The sequence below is a fragment of the Oncorhynchus keta genome, chromosome 32, assembly GCF_023373465.1.
Source record: "Oncorhynchus keta strain PuntledgeMale-10-30-2019 chromosome 32, Oket_V2, whole genome shotgun sequence".
Lineage (NCBI taxonomy): Eukaryota > Metazoa > Chordata > Actinopteri > Salmoniformes > Salmonidae > Oncorhynchus > Oncorhynchus keta.
Window position 1 is genome coordinate 31,197,782 of NC_068452.1, and position 18,967 is coordinate 31,216,748.

Consider the following 18,967-nt stretch of genomic DNA (forward strand, 5'->3'; position numbering starts at 1 on the left):
TAGCATGGTACTGGAATCAGAGACGGGCAGGAACAGGGCAGGGAGATACAGCTGTCTGTAACCTTAGCATGCCACTGGAATCAGAGACGGGCAGGAGCAGGGCAGGGAGAAACAGCTGTCTGTAACCTCAGCATGCCACTGGAATCAGAGACGGGCAGGAGCAGGGCAGGGAGAAACAGCTGTCTGTAACCTCAGCATGCCACTGGAATCAGAGACGGGCAGGAGCAGGGCAGGGAGATACAGCTGTCTGTAACCTCAGCATGCCACTGGAATCAGAGACGGGCAGGAGCAGGGCAGGGAGAAACAGCTGTCTGTAACCTCAGCATGCCACTGGAATCAGAGACGGGCAGGAGCAGGGCAGGGAGAAACAGCTGTCTGTAACCTCAGCATGCCACTGGAATCAGAGACGGGCAGGAACAGGGCAGGGAGATACAGCTGTCTGTAACCTCAGCATGCCACTGGAATCAGAGACGGGCAGGAACAGGGCAGGGAGATACAGCTGTCTGTAACCTCAGCATGCCACTGGAATCAGAGACGGGCAGGAACAGGGCAGGGAGAAACAGCTGTCTGTAACCTCAGCATGCCACTGGAATCAGAGACGGGCAGGAACAGGGCAGGGAGAAACAGCTGTCTGTAACCTTAGCATGGTACTGGAATCAGAGACGGGCAGGAACAGGGCAGGGAGAAACAGCTGTCTGTAACCTCAGCATGCCACTGGAATCAGAGACAGGCAGGAACAGGGCAGGGAGAAACAGCTGTCTGTAACCTCAGCATGCCACTGGAATCAGAGACGGGCAGGAACAGGGCAGGGAGAAACAGCTGTCTGTAACCTTAGCATGGTACTGGAATCAGAGACAGGCAGGAACAGGGCAGGGAGAAACAGCTGTCTGTAACCTTAGCATGGTACTGGAATCAGAGACGGGCAGGAACAGGGCAGGGAGAAACAGCTGTCTGTAACCTTAGCATGGTACTGGAATCAGAGACGGGCAGGAACAGGGCAGGGAGAAACAGCTGTCTGTAACCTTAGCATGGTACTGGAATCAGAGACAGGCAGGAGCAGGGCAGGGAGAAACAGCTGTCTGTAACCTTAGCATGGTACTGGAATCAGAGACGGGCAGGAACAGGGCAGGGAGATACAGCTGTCTGTAACCTTAGCATGGTACTGGAATCAGAGACAGGCAGGAACAGGGCAGGGAGAAACAGCTGTCTGTAACCTCAGCATGGTACTGGAATCAGAGACAGGCAGGAACAGGGCAGGGAGAAACAGCTGTCTGTAACCTCAGCATGCCACTGGAATCAGAGACAGGCAGGAACAGGGCAGGGAGAAACAGCTGTCTGTAACCTCAGCATGCCACTGGAATCAGAGACGGGCAGGAACAGGGCAGGGAGAAACAGCTGTCTGTAACCTCAGCATGCCACTGGAATCCTCCACTTCTAAGGTAAGGACTCATATGAAAGAACAACAATAACATGCCATTATGAGATGTAACATTTTGCAGTGACCTGCGTTTCCAGGGGGAAATTTGAAAGAAAAGCAATTTCACATTAAACTATCTGACACAGAGCAGGTCATGAAATGGTGGTGAGGAGGGGGGTGATGGAGAAGGGGGATAGGAGGTGTGGGGGCACGGAGCCCCCGTAACAGCCACTGGCCAACTAGAGCGAGACACACATTCCCTCTGCCGAGTTAAAAGGGCTGGAGTGGATGAAATTTCAAAGCCTCCCCTGCAGACAAACACTCCGCTTTGCACACATCAGTGCTGAGATGTTCAAATATTCCACTCCACAGTTGCAGCCTGGTTCTCTTCCCTGTACTGCCGTATCAGACATGGTAGCACTGTGATTAATGAGACAGGAAAAATACCTCTCTCTTTTCTCCCATTGTGTTTTTATAAATTCAATGAAGCTAAAACTGCACTTAATTAAAAATGTGTCTCAGCGTCTTATTCCCAATGATGCTCGGCAGCAGGCAATATAGGAAAATGAAAGGCAATTGGAGATTAAGAGAGGATGGATTTACATGTGTGGGACCTTTGTCCCCTCCCACCTGTTATGACCAACAATGTAAAGTTTTGCAGCTGGGGTTGATTAGCCAGCTAGTAGATAGCATACATCATAGGAGACCTTTTAGAAACTGAACACAAAGCATAGCTAGCTACACTTCTCTGCATGCACAACAACACAGTCATCTGAACACCATGGTGCAGTGCTACTTCATGCCATTCTTCTCTTCCTCTCATTTAGAACCGTTTGTTATGAACACACTGGATGTGTAGGAACACTGTGCATACTCCAGGAAGAACATTGCACTGACATATTGATACATGGTTGTGATTTAGTAACTGCTTTGTAATTCCATGGAGTTCCTGAACACTTCCTATGTCATTTGTGCAGTAGTTAACACTGCTCAATATAACATCCTAAAACAAGGTATAATCAAATTCATGACCTTGGTCTGAGTGTGATTCATATGGGGAAGCCTCCAAAGTAATGGGTCGGTTTTCTTACTTTCCATATTTAGGCCTAGTTGTGAGATGTCAGAACAGAAGACCAAGAGGCTGGATCAGTAGGGATGGATCATGTGACATGATGACACACCTTACAGCATATATATTCTCTTCCTGTCCACGGCTCTCTAACATCTGGCCTGCTGGTGTTAGATTCCTCCATCCACTACCAGCATTATAGTATTATCACCCCCGCTCTCTCTGCCCTCTCTCTGCTAGCTAGCTACTACTACGACATGACTCTTGGCACGCCTTGGAGATCTGTGTCACAATCACTGAGTAATTACAGTGACTAATGTAAGGACCATTCTCGTGTCTAACCTCAGACATTCCATCAAGATCTGACTGGGAGGAAATGAACTGGCAATGTAATGGGCGTTACGTTCGGTTTGAACCCTGACAAAACATATACTCTTTAGAACCAAAGCTTCCTTTTCCCACAATTCCCTGGTGGGGGATGGTTTGCCAGCTCAGAAACAGAGAGTAGAGCTCAGGTTCTTTGCCCTTGTCATTGCATCTGCACTGACCTCTAAAAAAATGGACAACAAAGATCATATCACGAAACCAATACTAGCACCGACGGCCTTTGCACAAATTGATTTAGCCACCCAGAACTCACTCCCATCTCAATGAGGTGGCAGGATGCTCACAGCATAAATCACTGTCACACAAACACCCTCTAGTGAAATGTCATTTTTATCTTTAGGATATTTTTTTGTTCAGTATGTCCCGGTTGGTGTCTAGCTCTGTGATAAGTGGTGGTGAATGATGCGAAATAAACGGTTAGCGCATTACGCTAATATTGAGCTCTCACCGCATATAGGTGCTATCACACGGAGAGGGTGACACAGCCGTGGTCCCCTGTATTCCAGGAGGTAGTGACGGGCCCTGTGTTATATGGCTCATAGATCACTAATGTGTGGGTGAGAGTTGTCTCCGGCTGCCGGCTTGGCGGGGATGAAGCACAGATACTTTATGGCACAACAGTCAGACGTAGGCATGCTACCGAGGCTACAATGAGGAGAAGCCTGCTAAAAATAGAAGATAAGCTTTTCCAAGGGGCCCCGGAGACAATAGTTTCATACTTTCCGCTGTGTACATTGGGATCAAGAACCAGTACAAAGCCTCTAACCGGAGCTATAAAGCACAAGACCCAGATAAATGAAGCAAAGAAAGCCAGGCCATCCCAGAAGCACCCTCTGTAAAGCATAGAATGACATGATACATGCTCCAGTGTGTTAAATACACCAGGATAGTCTGTTCTATCCTCCTTACAACTGACAACCTCTGTTGCACACTTAATTACAGCCAAGCGCAACACACTACTGTGTCAATTATCAAATCAAATCAAATGTATTTATATAGCCCTTCGTACATCAGCTGATATATCAAAGTGCTGTACAGAAACCCAGCCTAAAACCCCAAGCAGCAAGCAATGCAGGTGTAGAAGCACGGTGGCTCGGAAAAACTCCCTAGAAAGGCCAAAACCTAGGAAGAAACGTAGAGAGGAACCAGGCTATGAGGGGTGGCCAGTCCTCTTCTGGCTGTGCCGGGTGGAGATTATAACAGAACATGGCCATTATCATGTGCTTTAACTCGTCTGGCTATTTTTACCACAGAGTTTCACTCAGAACTTTTTACCTTCTTTTTATTGCTATTCTGCTCAGATCTTGTATCTGAATTCCATTCCACACACAGAGCTGTACAAACATAAGGGCTTTAAGGATTCAGATTGGTGGAGGGGAACCTAATCTTCTGTAATTGGTGGAATGGTTCTCATTTTAATCGACTCACTTTAGAAAACGGCGCTCGTCGACAGCCTGCTAACGTTCTATGGATTTCAGGTGACTATTCATTTTCATAAGGGCCAGAAAAGGCTGGTCTGTCTGGATGTGAACGGACATTTTAGACCTGATCATCATTAATCAGACTGATACTACATCACAGAGCACCTGCCGGGTCACGGAAATGGACAAATAACACAAGGACGCGCAAACCTCTTTCATACATCACATTTGCAACAGCCACTGTTTAGCATGGTGAGATAATCCATTCTGGGGTTCATCATGTGAAAATGGGACTAAAATGGTAATCCTCTGCCAGCCAATAGCATCCTCCGCCTCACCAGATGCCTAGCTTCTGGATTTTGCTTAATTGCCATCTTCAGATCAATCTATATCCAAATGTCAACTGAATCTACAACAGACTTTTCCCTGCATTTTGTCAGCTGAATATCCAGTATATTTCCTTACATTAGAAAGCAGAGGTTTTCTGTTAGTCCTTATTGTATGCACATGTAGTGAACTACACTGAGGCCTATTGTTATCCAGGCCTGAGTGAAAGGTGTTGCTGTGCTGACATACATCGGTCTACATGGCCAACTCTGTGTCCACCCCTGCTGACCTGTGTGGCCATTAGCCTTGACATAGTGATGAGGCATGGTACTGTCTATCTCAGCCCCACACAGAGAACACCCACTCTTCATCTGGTCCACATACACACAGCACGCATCACACACACACACGGGACAGCAGGTGGGTATGGACACTAGCATACTGATCTCCACTACACATTTGTGATACAAATACACTTCACATGTTTGGTGAACGCATAAACTGTACACAAACACATGCATACATAGTCCCACATGTAGGACTACGGTGTACACGCGTATGCAAATGAACACGGATATTCATGCACTCCCATGTTGCCACGCATGGACAAAGAAACACAGCTACAAACAGACTGAAAATACACACACATACAGTATGTTGGTGGCAACTTAATTGGGGAGGATGGTCTCGTGGTAATGGCTGGAGTGGAATTAGTGGAATGGTATCAAATACATCAACCACATGGTCTCCAGGTATATGATGCCATTCCATTCGCTGCATTCCAGCCATTATTATGAGCCATCCTCTCCTCAGCAGCCTCCACTGGTTCACCCATAAATAAACAAACACACACACACACACAATAAAAATACACTCACATATGATTGCCCATAGAGAATACAGACTTGTTTGAACACTCACACACGCACAAATATTATTCTTAAATCTCTGTTTCTCGTACACATGTCCACTGTTCAAATGACAACAGTGGACCCCTCTCGGTAGTGGTAACAGGAACACAGTAGGAAACAGAAAAGCCTCAATATCAAAACAGAAGAGTCAGTCAATATGGAAAGTGAGAAGTTAAGGTAAAAGAGAGACCCCAGTGTTGAGTGTGCTGACCCGCTCCACGCGAACTGTCGTCAACAACATCCCAACCATTCACACACAGAACCATCTACCACATCAAGACCCGCCCCCTCCTCTACCCCCTCAGCCATTCCACCATCCTCAGAGAAACCCCTACACAGCACAGCTACTTCTCTCACAGCACTATTTATCCTCTCTCTTCCCTCCTTCCCTCCCTCTCTCTGTCTCTCCTTCTTTCTCTCTGTCGCAGCCGCCACGTTCTCAGTGCGCCGCGGTCGAGAACATAAAAGGGTAGAGAATAAAAGACAAACCGACGTTGGGAAAGATGGAGATGGAGAAAATTAGCATAAGAATACTCACAGTGGGTTGGAGCGGGGCTGGAGCGTGGCGGTGGTCCTCTCTCTGTCAGATACAACCTGCACACAAGATTGAGAAAAAAAGAAAACTAGGCTGTGAAAGCGGCAAAGAGAGAGGAGGAGAAAAGAGGAAGGAGGAGGGGGCACATCATCCAACGCACGCGCCACACAAGACATAAAGAAATAAAGAATTCCTCCAGGAAGGTAGAAAAAAACAGAGCGCAGAGGAGGAGAGAGGGAAAAAAAGAAGAGAGGGGGGCGTGAAGAGGTGGGCTGTCTTAGGGAAATATAAAAAGAGACAGACACATGCGGAGCGCTCCGGTGCGCGATCACATCTGACAGGTCTGAGCTGCAGTCCGCCTACCTCCTTATCGCCGCCCTCACTTTTCCACAGCGCTGTGCTGTGCTCTCCTCTACCCAGGCCACAGCCATGGACTGGTCCTCACGCTGATGTTACAGGAGATTCAGCACAGGGGAGCTATCGCACTCATCGCCATACGTTAGCATCACACACTGAGGATTGCACACGGATCACCCACCCAACTCCACCCCACGCACCCCAATCCCACCCACTACACCCCCCTCAATTGTGAAAAAAGAGAGAGTGAGAATACAGCCTGCTTCAAATGAATGAGAGCATTCCCAGTGGGATTGAGGCAATTACAGAGGCTGGCGCTGTTTTCTGTTTACCCCTCACCCTTTCTCTCTCGCTCTCTCTCTTCCCTCTCTCTCAGGCTGGTACAGTGTCTGTTTTCTCTCTCTTTCCGTCTCTCTGTGCTCCAGACATATGCCTCTATTAATGTAGCTTCTGTCACTTCAGCTGCTTGGTCAGATTACTCCATCTCTGCTTCCCCTGTGTTCTACCCACATTGAGTGCCGACACGTCCGCCCGCTTGCCTAGCGCCTGCCATCCTGCCCGCCTACCCACCTGCCTGCCTGCCCGCTACACATTTCAGTTGGCCAAACACTTCCCTGAGTCTCCAGCCCACCTTGAGACAGACCTCACCAAACCCTGAGACAGACCTCACCAGACCCTGAGACAGACCTCACCAGACCTTGAGACAGACCTCACCAGACCCTGAGACAGATCTCACCAGACCCCGCTGCTGCCACACCTTCCTGTCTGATTCAAGGAGGGAGGAACAACTCACAGTTATCATAATCCCTCCAGATTTATCACACCTCGCCTGGTGTGACAGAGGTTTATTAAGAGGCTAGTTGGTGGTGGAACACCACAACTTAATATTAACACACACACACACACACACACACACACACACACACACACACACACACACACACACACACACACACACACACACACACACACACACACACACACACACACACACACGCACACGCACATGCACACACACACCCACAGCATCCACACATTATCTCTCCTCAATTAACATCTTTAGTGTGAGCTGCTATTATCTTAACCACACAGAGCGCTGATGTTCCTGGGAGGAGGAGAGAGGACAGGACACTATTAGTAGAGCAGCAGAGAGGACGGTGGTGGTGGTGGTGTGTGTGGGGGGGGGGCTGTGGACAGAGGGCTCTGAGCTGCTGCTTCTGGAATACACAGGGCTAATTAAAGCCATATTCAAACATGACTAACTGCTACCCAAGGTGCACGCTAACAAACATCTACACAAACAACCTTGTTACAGCATAAACCAGTAGGCTAGCCCCGAGGATTGTCTTTCTTTGTGAGGATTAATCGTAGCGAGACAGGCATGTTCAAGTGAAAGTCATGACAACAAAATAATCTAAATCTCTTCTGACTGCTCACTGGTGTTTGATCATGTTTATTTTCTCATACCTCTCATATGCATTGCTACGCTATCAAATCATTCAACAGGAATGGCACTAGACAAAACAATAGACTTGCCAGCCAGCTGCTGTAGAATTCTTATAAATTCAAAGGCCTTTGTAAAACGCAGTCCTTTGAAGCACGGGGTAAAATTGCCAAGTACCGGATGTGCTTTAGGCTTACCTCACCGCCCTACAGCTCGTTTCCTTGTCTTAATGTCTTGTATACTCTATTCTATCCGTTTGCCTGCACTCGCCCGCCTCCATTCCGCCCTAAGACACCATCAATGTGCCCATTAAGTCATCAAAGTGCCCACTTTGTCCTTGCTTCTCTCTTTGACAACCACAAAGTGGGTGACGTGGTCCCAGAGCACCTATAACGATAGAGGTGGGGCGGACGTCTGGCTGTTGTGGCCGGTGGCTCCAACCCCTGGCCCAGACCAGACCATTAGGAGTATTGTATTACTGTTGGGTTAACCTGTCACGCTTGGCCGTGGCTCTCTCTTTATGGTCTGACTGCTCTGAAAGGGCAGGGGATAAAACTCTATCAGTGGGACAAACGATCCCACGCTCCTTCATTTATCACACGCCCAGGGATCCCCCCATGGTGGGCGGCGGCAGTGGTGGCCGGGGCCAGAGTCTGCGGGGGTATCCTTCACTCTGGTTACCATGGGGACCCCCCAGGGCCTACACAGTGCTGGGCTGGGAGGACAGAGGCGGACAGACCGGCCCCATTCCACACAGAGACTTCCATTCTTAATCACAGGATGACTCAGGTAATAGCAGCCTGCAAACCACGTAGCAGGGACAGAGCCGTCAGCTAACACACTGGCCAGCACAGGTGGTTTAGTTTGCAGCACACACACACACAGCTCAGAGTAGTGATTAAGAAATGAGACTAGTGATCAGTAGGATACAGAGGTCAATCGTTCATGGGGTCACATAGCTAGAGCCCCTTCAGCTAGGTACTTAGCCTCAATTGTTTTGGGTATCCACTGAGCTGGGAGAGTGGATCAAATGTCAAACTCAACTTCACCCTATAGAAAGGTTCAAAGCAAAGACATGACATGACGCTTTGGTTATTTACAAATTCATACCGTAATGACACAGGCCCTGTTCAATCTGCACACATCCCCCTTCAGCAAACACGGCTCGCCTCCTTTTTTCACCGGATCTATCAAGGGAGGGCGACAATTAAATTATTTTAATTTGATTAGGAGATAATGTGTCCCACTTAATGGAAAGGACAGACTTCACAACACAGCCAGATTAGTTTGGTGGATGCCTGCTTATAAATGAAGACAGGCCCTCCTTTCATCAATTAAGTCTGATGTTCAGATGCAGTTTAATGGTTGGGGGGAAGGGATGAGGAGGCGTGTGTTCTCTACAGAAAGAGGGAGTCTGGAAATATGGGGTCAGGAGAGGTATAAGCACGCATGGCTTAAGATTTGGTATTAGCATGACACAATCAATGTAAGTCATTACTAGCCATCCATGAAAGGTAAAGTGGTTGTGAGCTACATCGTAGAGGGCAGATGGCCTGTTGTCACAACATTACAGACCATGTATTGCCTTGCTCTCCTTTGTGTATTGCTACTCAATACTGCATCTCAATTTACAGACAGTGTCTGGTTTCATTGTAAAGAGGATGTAACGTTAAGTCACTGATAATGATTTACCATTTTCTATGTCCGATAGGCTATACTCTACAGCCGAACTCTGTAGCCCCTAAATACAGTACAACAGCTGCTAGACAGATATTTGTTGTGAATAACCTACATATCGATCTCCATATAACAATGAAGTGTTTTCGGTAGTTTGTGTAAACCTAACCCAGGCTGCCTTACCCAGGCTGCCTTACCCAGGCTGCCTTACCCAGGCTGCCTAACCCAGGCTGCCTAACCCAGGCTGCCTTACCCAGGCTGCCTTACCCAGGATGCCTTACCCAGGCTGCCTTACCCAGGCTGCCTTACCCTCTAACACAGGTGTATGTCAAGAACAAGCATTATTTAGGCCTACTTACTACAAATAGTTTGGGCATTCATATTTTCCCCTTACAGGCCTACTTACTACAAATAGTTTGGGCATTCATATTTTCCCCTTACAGGCCTACTTACTACAAATAGTTTGGGCATTCATATTTTCCCCTTACAGGCCTACTTACTACAAATAGTTTGGGCATTCATATTTCCCCTTACAGGCCTACTTACTACAAATAGTTTGGGCATTCATATTTTCCCCTTACAGGCCTACTTACTACAAATAGTTTGGCGCATTCATATTTTCCCCCTACAGGCCTACTTAGTCAGTAATTTCTCCAAAAATGATATATTGATGTTCTTTTGCTAGCATAATGTATATTTACTGTGCACAAGTAAAAATAGAATCACATGTTTTACCCATCTCTCTGTGATCGGCGATAACTTCAGAACAAAGTTGACTGCAAATACAAAGTTGCCAATGTCTTTGCAATTGACACAAACAAGTGACGTTTAAAAATACGCCTCAAATAAAAATACAAACAGTAGGCAATAGGCCTATTTCAATCATATTTAAATACATGACATTTTACATTGTCTTTTTTTTTAACAGAAGCTTATCCAGAGTGACTTACAGTTCATTTGTCTTCAGATAGCTAGGTGGGACAACCACACAACCACATATCACAGGCAGAGAAATTACATTGGGGGGGGCAATCCATCGTATGGTGAAATACTGATCATGTTAAGGACAGATTTCAATGGAGAAAGCTGATCCGAGAGCAGCGCTGTCTTTCTGTCCATCCTGTCCATCCTATCAGTATCGACACATGCTCCAACGACGGGGCTTAGCGACCGTTTTCTTTGTGTGGTCTTTTGGGAAACTCGTGTTACTGTACATCTTCGGCCGTTGTAGGAAAGATGCATAGTTAAAACACTCGTAATCCTAAATTCCATCGCTATCAGGAAAGGGGGCCCTGGATGGTACTCCAACATGCTATAGTTGGTTTGGCAGTGTAGGCCTAGTTGAGGCATGTGTATTTTGGAAATATCTTTTTAGATCCACGTAAATACTCATCAGACTGTATCTTTCCTGTACCACCTTTTCACTGGGAATTCTTTTGACACCTGCTACTTACTGCACTTCAAGATGGAATCAGTATTTGGGGAAACCGTGCCGCTGTCCGGCCCAACGCCTTTGTTATCGTTTTTGTTTTGTTGATGAAAAGGAGAGGAGAATCTGGCAGTGTGGGAAAAGAATCCAGTACATATTCTGCTGTTCTTTCACGCCTGCAATGATGTCAGAGAAAAGAAAACAGTGTTCGTTGTTTGCAGTAACTCCTTTGTTGTTGCAATATCCAAACAGACATGTCAGTTTCACCAGTTAAGGCTTTCAGGTTTAAGGCTGCTTTAACATCAGGTTCCTACGGCAACTAACTCTGCTCTAACATCTGGTTCCTAAGGCAACTAACTCTGTAGCGCCTAAAATACTCCAATAAAACAGCTGTTATACAGAAATACGTTGCGAAGAACTTAAATTTTGATCTACATATTTCACAAGTGTTTTCAATAGTTTCTGTGGGCCCAGCCCAGGCTGACACCCTCTAACGTTGGCATCTGCACTCTGACAATCTGCCTGTGGACTCCCGCTGTCTATCCCAGTACGACACTTTTTGAGCTTCCAGCGAAAACAGGAAGCATGAGAGATGAGGACATTTGGAGCAAGTCCTTGAGTTTGGGGTCATTGCTTGGAGTGTGTACGGCACTCTGTCATTCACGGCACGCCACACACTCCCAAGCGCTCCATTTACGGTGGCCCGTTCCCCGCTGTGTGAAGAAAGAAGGGTATCATCTCCCAGCAGTATTCTGGGGGGTGAATCTAGCAGCTTTGTCTGTGCATACCAATGGAGATCTCTCTCTCTCTCTCTCTCTCTCTCTCTCTCTCTCTCTCTCTCTCTCTCTCTCTCTCTCTCTCTCTCTCTCTCTCTCTCTCTCTCTCTCTCTCTCTCTCTCTCTCTCTCTCTCTCTCTCTCTCTCTCTCTCTGTGATAAATGAAGAGATGAAACTGATGTTGCCGGGGTCTGGGGATACGTAGGGATACGTACACATCCTCCATCAGTAGAGCCATCACTATGACTACTAGACCTACTACTACTGCTACCACCTCCAGTACAATCACACTGGGCCAGATTCAATCAAACCTATGCCACAACAATGTTAATGCAGTATTTGTTGATACACCTGCTGCCCACGCACACAGGAAAACTGCAAGTGTATACCACTACCTGTGAGAAAGGTCTACCAGCTATTTTCACTGTACCTCAAACCATGCTACAATTTATTTGACGAGAGGAAAAAAAAAAATCTCTGTGACTGGAAATATACTGCCGATATATTGAGTTGAGCCTACCGTCTCATGAAATTAACAAGAATAAAATAAGCAATCCTCCTGAGACTATAAGCATCTACATCCTGTTCACATCTTATGTAGACTTCCATCTCACTCAACATGGCTCCCGGTGTCTCTGTGTTTATTAGGGTGTCTATACCTACTGAAGATGCATCATATCAAACAGCAGTGCCAGTATGGGAGAAATCAATGAAGCCACTAGAGAGGGGCATGTGGGTGATGTGGTGTGAGGCGCTCTAGCGCTGGGTCTCTGGGTCAGGTGACTTCACTCCTAGTTATAGATGTATGTATGCTCCACTCATTTGTATGTGCACTGCGGAGGCTCCTGGCTCTCTCTCTCTCTGCTGATTATCTTGTCAGCGGTGGAGGGCTGGCGGGCGAGCGGGCTGGCCCAGTTGGAGCCCAGGGTGTGAGCCAGCCAAGCTGAGGGGAGGGGCCTGAGGTGTTCAGGGGAGATGAGGAGATTCAGGGGGTCTCTGTTCTCTCACTGGGGGATCCCCCACATCATTTAGCGCCTCATGTAGATCCCTGCTGGTACCATCATAGCCCTCCGGGCCCCAGGAATTAATGTAGCAAGCAATGGCAGCAGTGATTTATTAAAATAACATCCTGATGAGAGAGGAGTCTGCTGCTTTCCCTACCTCCCCAGCTCTCCCCAATATGTTCTGGAGACAGGAACTAGACCGTGCCATAATATGGGGAGAGGCTTCTGGAAAACAAGGAGTGAGGAAGTGGGAAGGAAGCGAGCGCTGCATAAATTGTGGCGGCAGCCCTCACTGTCATTGCTTATTTATTAACCCTCTTTCCATTCGAGTCAGGCCTTGTATTAAATTGATCCCTTCTGCTGCGTTTTGCCTTGTTGAACAAGTGCAAAGCCCCGTTAAGTGTCTGTGAAAGGCCTGTGATTGTGTTTGCGGTGCCCCGGGTGTGCCGTGGCCAGCCGCTCCTCCCTATCTCCCCCGGACAGACGGGATTAGAGACAGGGAGAGGGGCTGAATGACCCACTAGGGGAGAACAGGCCGGGTCCAGGGATCACGTCTGCCATACTGCACATGCACGCGCACACAGGCGTACCCCCCCCTCCTTACTGTTTAACATTGAGCTTTCCCTGACCCCAGGACTAGACAGATTCATGGCCATCCACAGGCACAGCCATGTACAGAGAGGTGCACACGCTTATCCACAGCCACAGACTGCTTCACACATTAGCTACTGTAACTCCGTGTGACTGTATTTTTAGAGGTATGATAATGTGCTGTTTGAATACTGCACACAAGAGGTAATGAAACCATGACTCTGGTGTCATTTGAGGTAGTTAGTTATACACAGGTCTACCTCATCTCACCTGAAACTACTCGAGATTGCACAGTATTTTAGGATCAGCTTCTCTACACACCCTACACTGTACCTCAGATACAATGGAGGCTTGTGGAGGGATATTGGCCTGTGTGCCTCTTCACTGTCTGTTTATTTGTAAAATAAATAAAGAGTTGATCAGATTCCTTGCTAGCTGTAGTAATACACTCCCTGTGCAAGAGGTGTTGTGGTCTACAGTTGGCAAGCAGGTCACTACCCCATGTCTCTGTCAGCCCCATCAGATACAACACACCCTCATATCCCCATGTCTCTGTCAGCCCCATCAGATACAACACACCCTCATATCCCCATGTCTCTGTCAGCCCCATTAGATACAACACACTCTCATATCCCCATGTCTCTGTCAGCCCCATCAGATACAACACACCCTCATATCCCCATGTCTCTGTCTGCCCCAACAGATACAACACACCCTCACATCCCCATGTCTCTGTCAGCCCCATCAGATACAACACACCCTCATATCCCCATGTCTCTGTCAGCCCCATCAGATACAACACACCCTCATATCCCCATGTCTCTGTCAGCCCCATCAGATACAACACACCCTCATATCCCCATGTCTCTGTCAGCCCCAACAGATACAACACACTCTCATATCCCCATGTCTCTGTCAGCCCCATCAGATACAAGACACCCTCATATCTCCATGTCTCTGTCAGCCCCATCAGATACAACACACTCTCATATCCCCATGTCTCTGTCAGCCCCATCAGATACAACACACCCTCATATCCCCATGTCTCTGTCATCCCCATTAGATACAACACACCCTTATATCCCCATGTCTCTGTCAGCCCCAACAGATACAACACACCCTCATATCCCCATGTCTCTGTCAGCCCCATCAGATACAACACACCCTCATATCCCCATGTCTCTGTCAGCCCCATCAGATACAACACACCCTCATATCCCCATGTCTCTGTCAGCCCCATCAGATACAACACACTCTCATATCCCCATGTCTCTGTCAGCCCCAACAGATACAACACACCCTGATATCCCCATGTCTCTGTCAGCCCCATCAGATACAACACACTCTCATATCCCCATGTCTCTGTCAGCCCCAACAGATACAACACACCCTCATATCCCCATGTCTCTGTCAGCCCCATTAGATACAACACACTCTCATATCCCCATGTCTCTGTCAGCCCCATCAGATACAACACACCCTCATATCTCCATGTCTCTGTCAGCCCCATCAGATACAACACACCCTCATATCCCCATGTCTCTGTCAGCCCCAACAGATACAACACACCCTCATATCCCCATGTCTCTGTCAGCCCCATCAGATACAACACACCCTCACATCCCCATGTCTCTGTCAGCCCCATCAGATACAACACACCCTCATATCCCCATGTCTCTGTCAGCCCCATCAGATACAACACACCCTCATATCCCCATGTCTCTGTCAGCCCCATCAGATACAACACACCCTCATATCCCCATGTCTCTGTCAGCCCCAACAGATACAACACACTCTCATATCCCCATGTCTCTGTCAGCCCCATCAGATACAAGACACCCTCATATCTCCATGTCTCTGTCAGCCCCATCAGATACAACACACTCTCATATCCCCATGTCTCTGTCAGCCCCATCAGATACAACACACCCTCATATCCCCATGTCTCTGTCATCCCCATTAGATACAACACACCCTTATATCCCCATGTCTCTGTCAGCCCCAACAGATACAACACACCCTCATATCCCCATGTCTCTGTCAGCCCCATCAGATACAACACACCCTCATATCCCCATGTCTCTGTCAGCCCCATCAGATACAACACACCCTCATATCCCCATGTCTCTGTCAGCCCCATCAGATACAACACACTCTCATATCCCCATGTCTCTGTCAGCCCCAACAGATACAACACACCCTGATATCCCCATGTCTCTGTCAGCCCCATCAGATACAACACACTCTCATATCCCCATGTCTCTGTCAGCCCCAACAGATACAACACACCCTCATATCCCCATGTCTCTGTCAGCCCCATCAGATACAACACACCCTCATATCCCCATGTCTCTGTCAGCCTCATCAGATACAACACACCCTCATATCCCCATGTCTCTATCAGCCCCATCAGATACAACACACCTTCTCATGCCCATGTCTCTATCAGCCCCATCAGATACAACACACCTTCTCATCCCCATGTCTCTATCAGCCCCATCAGATACAACACACCTTCTCATCCCCATGTCTATGCCAGCCTCATTAGATACAACACACCTTCACATCCCCATGTCTCTATCAGCCCCATCAGATACAACACACCTTCTCATCCCCATGTCTCTGTCAGCCCCATCAGATACAACACACCTTCTCATCCCCATGTCTCTATCAGCCCCATCAGATACAACACACCTTCTCATCCCCATGTCTCTGTCAGCCCCATCAGATACAACACACCTTCTCATCCCCATGTCTCTGTCAGCCTCATCAGATACAACACACCTTCTCATCCCCATGTCTCTATCAGCCCCATCAGATACAACACACCTTCTCATCCCCATGTCTATGTCAGCCCCATCAGATACAACACACCTTCTCATCCCCATGTCTCTATCAGCCCCATCAGATACAACACACCTTCTCATCCCCATGTCTCTATCAGCCCCATCAGATACAACACAACTTCACATCCCCATGTCTCTATCAGTCCCATCAGATACAACACACCTTCACATCCCCATGTCTCTATCAGCCCCATCAGATACAACACACCTTCTCATCCCCATGTCTCTATCAGCCCCATCAGATACAACACACCTTCACATCCCCATGTCTCTATCAGTCCCATCAGATACAACACACCTTCTCATCCCCATGTCTCTGTCAGCCCCATCAGATACAACACACCTTCTCATCCCCATGTCTCTATCAGCCCCATCAGATACAACACACCTTCTCATCCCCATGTCTCTATCAGTCCCATCAGATACAACACACCTTCTCATCCCCATGTCTCTGTCAGCCCCATCAGATACAACACACCTTCACATCCCCATGTCTCTATCAGTCCCATCAGATACAACACACCTTCTCATCCCCATGTCTATGTCAGCCCCATCAGATACAACACACCTTCTCATGCCCATGTCTCTGTCAGCCCCATCAGATACAACACACCTTCTCATCCCCATGTCTCTGTCAGCCCCATCAGATACAACACACCTTCTCATCCCCATGTCTCTATCAGCCCCATCAGATACAACACACCTTCTCATCCCCATGTCTCTGTCAGCCCCATCAGATACAACACACCTTCTCATGCCCATGTCTCTATCAGCCCCATCAGATACAACACACCTTCTCATCCCCATGTCTCTGTCAGCCCCATCAGATACAACACACCTTCTCATCCCCATGTCTCTGTCAGCCTCATTAGATACAACACACCTTCTCATCCCCATGTCTCTATCAGCCTCATTAGATACAACACACCTTCTCATCCCCATGTCTATGTCAGCCCCATCAGATACAACACACCTTCTCATCCCCATGTCTCTATCAGCCCCATCAGATACAACACACCTTCACATCCCCATGTCTCTGTCAGCCCCATCAGATACAACACACCTTCTCATCCCCATGTCTATGTCAGCCCCATCAGATACAACACACCTTCTCATCCCCATGTCTCTATCAGCCCCATCAGATACAACACACCTTCTCATCCCCATGTCTCTATCAGCCCCATCAGATACAACACACCTTCTCATCCCCATGTCTCTATCAGCCCCATCAGATACAACACACCTTCTCATCCCCATGTCTCTATCAGCCCCATCAGATACAACACACCTTCACATCCCCATGTCTCTATCAGCCCCATCAGATACAACACACCTTCTCATCCCCATGTCTATGTCAGCCTCATTAGATACAACACACCTTCACATCCCCATGTCTCTATCAGCCCCATCAGATACAACACACCTTCTCATCCCCATGTCTCTGTCAGCCCCATCAGATACAACACACCTTCTCATTCCCATGTCTCTGTCAGCCTCATTAGATACAACACACCTTCTCATCCCCATGTCTCTATCAGCCTCATTAGATACAACACACCTTCACATCCCCATGTCTCTGTCAGCCCCATCAGATACAACACACCTTCTCATCCCCATGTCTCTGTCAGCCTCATTAGATACAACACACCTTCTCATCCCCATGTCTATGTCAGCCCCATCAGATACAACACACCTTCTCATCCCCATGTCTCTGTCAGCCCCATCACATACAACACACCTTCTCATCCCCATGTCTCTGTCAGCCCCATCAGATACAACACACCTTCTCATCCCCATGTCTCTGTCAGCCTCATTAGATACAACACACCTTCTCATCCCCATGTCTATGTCAGCCCCATCAGATACAACACACCTTCTCATCCCCATGTCTCTGTCAGCCCCATCAGATACAACACACCTTCTCATCCCCATTTCTCTATCAGCCCCATCAGATACAACACACCTTCACATCCCCATGTCTCTATCAGCCCCATCAGATACAACACACCTTCTCATCCCCATGTCTCTATCAGCCTCATTAGATACAACACACCTTCTCATCCCCATGTCTCTATCAGCCCCATCAGATACAACACACCTTCTCATCCCCATGTCTCTATCAGCCCCATCAGATACAAAACACCTTCTCATCCCCATGTCTCTATCAGCCCCATCAGATACAACACACCTTCTCATCCCCATGTCTCTGTCAGCCCCATCAGATACAACACACCTTCTCATCCCCATGTCTCTATCAGCCCCATCAGATACAACACACCCTCATATCCCCATGTCTATGTCAGCCTCATTAGATACAACACACCTTCTCATCCCCATGTCCCTGTCACGGTGGTGATTTTAGCATGTAAATCTTGGTGGAGAAAAATCATCAACATTTTTTTAGATGCATGCCATCAAAGCCACTACACAACACAACACTAAACAATTAATTAACTACACTGTAATGGTGATAAACGTTTACCACAAACTGTTAGGGCCTACATAAAGTTGTCCCAACAGCAGAGCTTTCTTTTCAGCAATGGAGTGAATCCTTACCACCGCTACACCTTGCTATCAGTAGAGCCGTGTCTGGCAGAGAAACAGTTCATTCAGCCTCATTTACTGCCTTTTAAAAACATAGCTGATATGGCAGACTTGCTTAAACAAATGTGGTTCCTACTGACAAATGAGATGTATAAACTATGGCATAAGGGGACGCAGATTGCCTCTTATCCGGATAAGAGGCAATCTGTTATTCCGACTAAGATGTTAATGG

The 18,967-nt window shown here is 47.7% G+C and overlaps 1 protein-coding gene across 5 annotated transcripts in view; it reads right to left on the minus strand.

Annotated features, from left to right (window-relative positions):
- The window catches only part of LOC118371835 (RNA binding protein fox-1 homolog 3-like), a 498,524-nt gene that overhangs the window by 318,063 nt on the left and 161,494 nt on the right, over positions 1 to 18,967 (minus strand). For 4 of the 5 annotated variants that reach the window (XM_052491349.1, XM_052491350.1, XM_052491345.1 and 1 more), the window contains exon 4: positions 6,071 to 6,126. The gene's annotated coding sequence lies outside the window, so the exon portion shown is untranslated. Of the gene's footprint in view, positions 1 to 6,070; positions 6,127 to 6,430; positions 6,571 to 18,967 lie in introns of those variants that run through there. The other variant, XM_052491347.1, reaches the window with a different exon arrangement.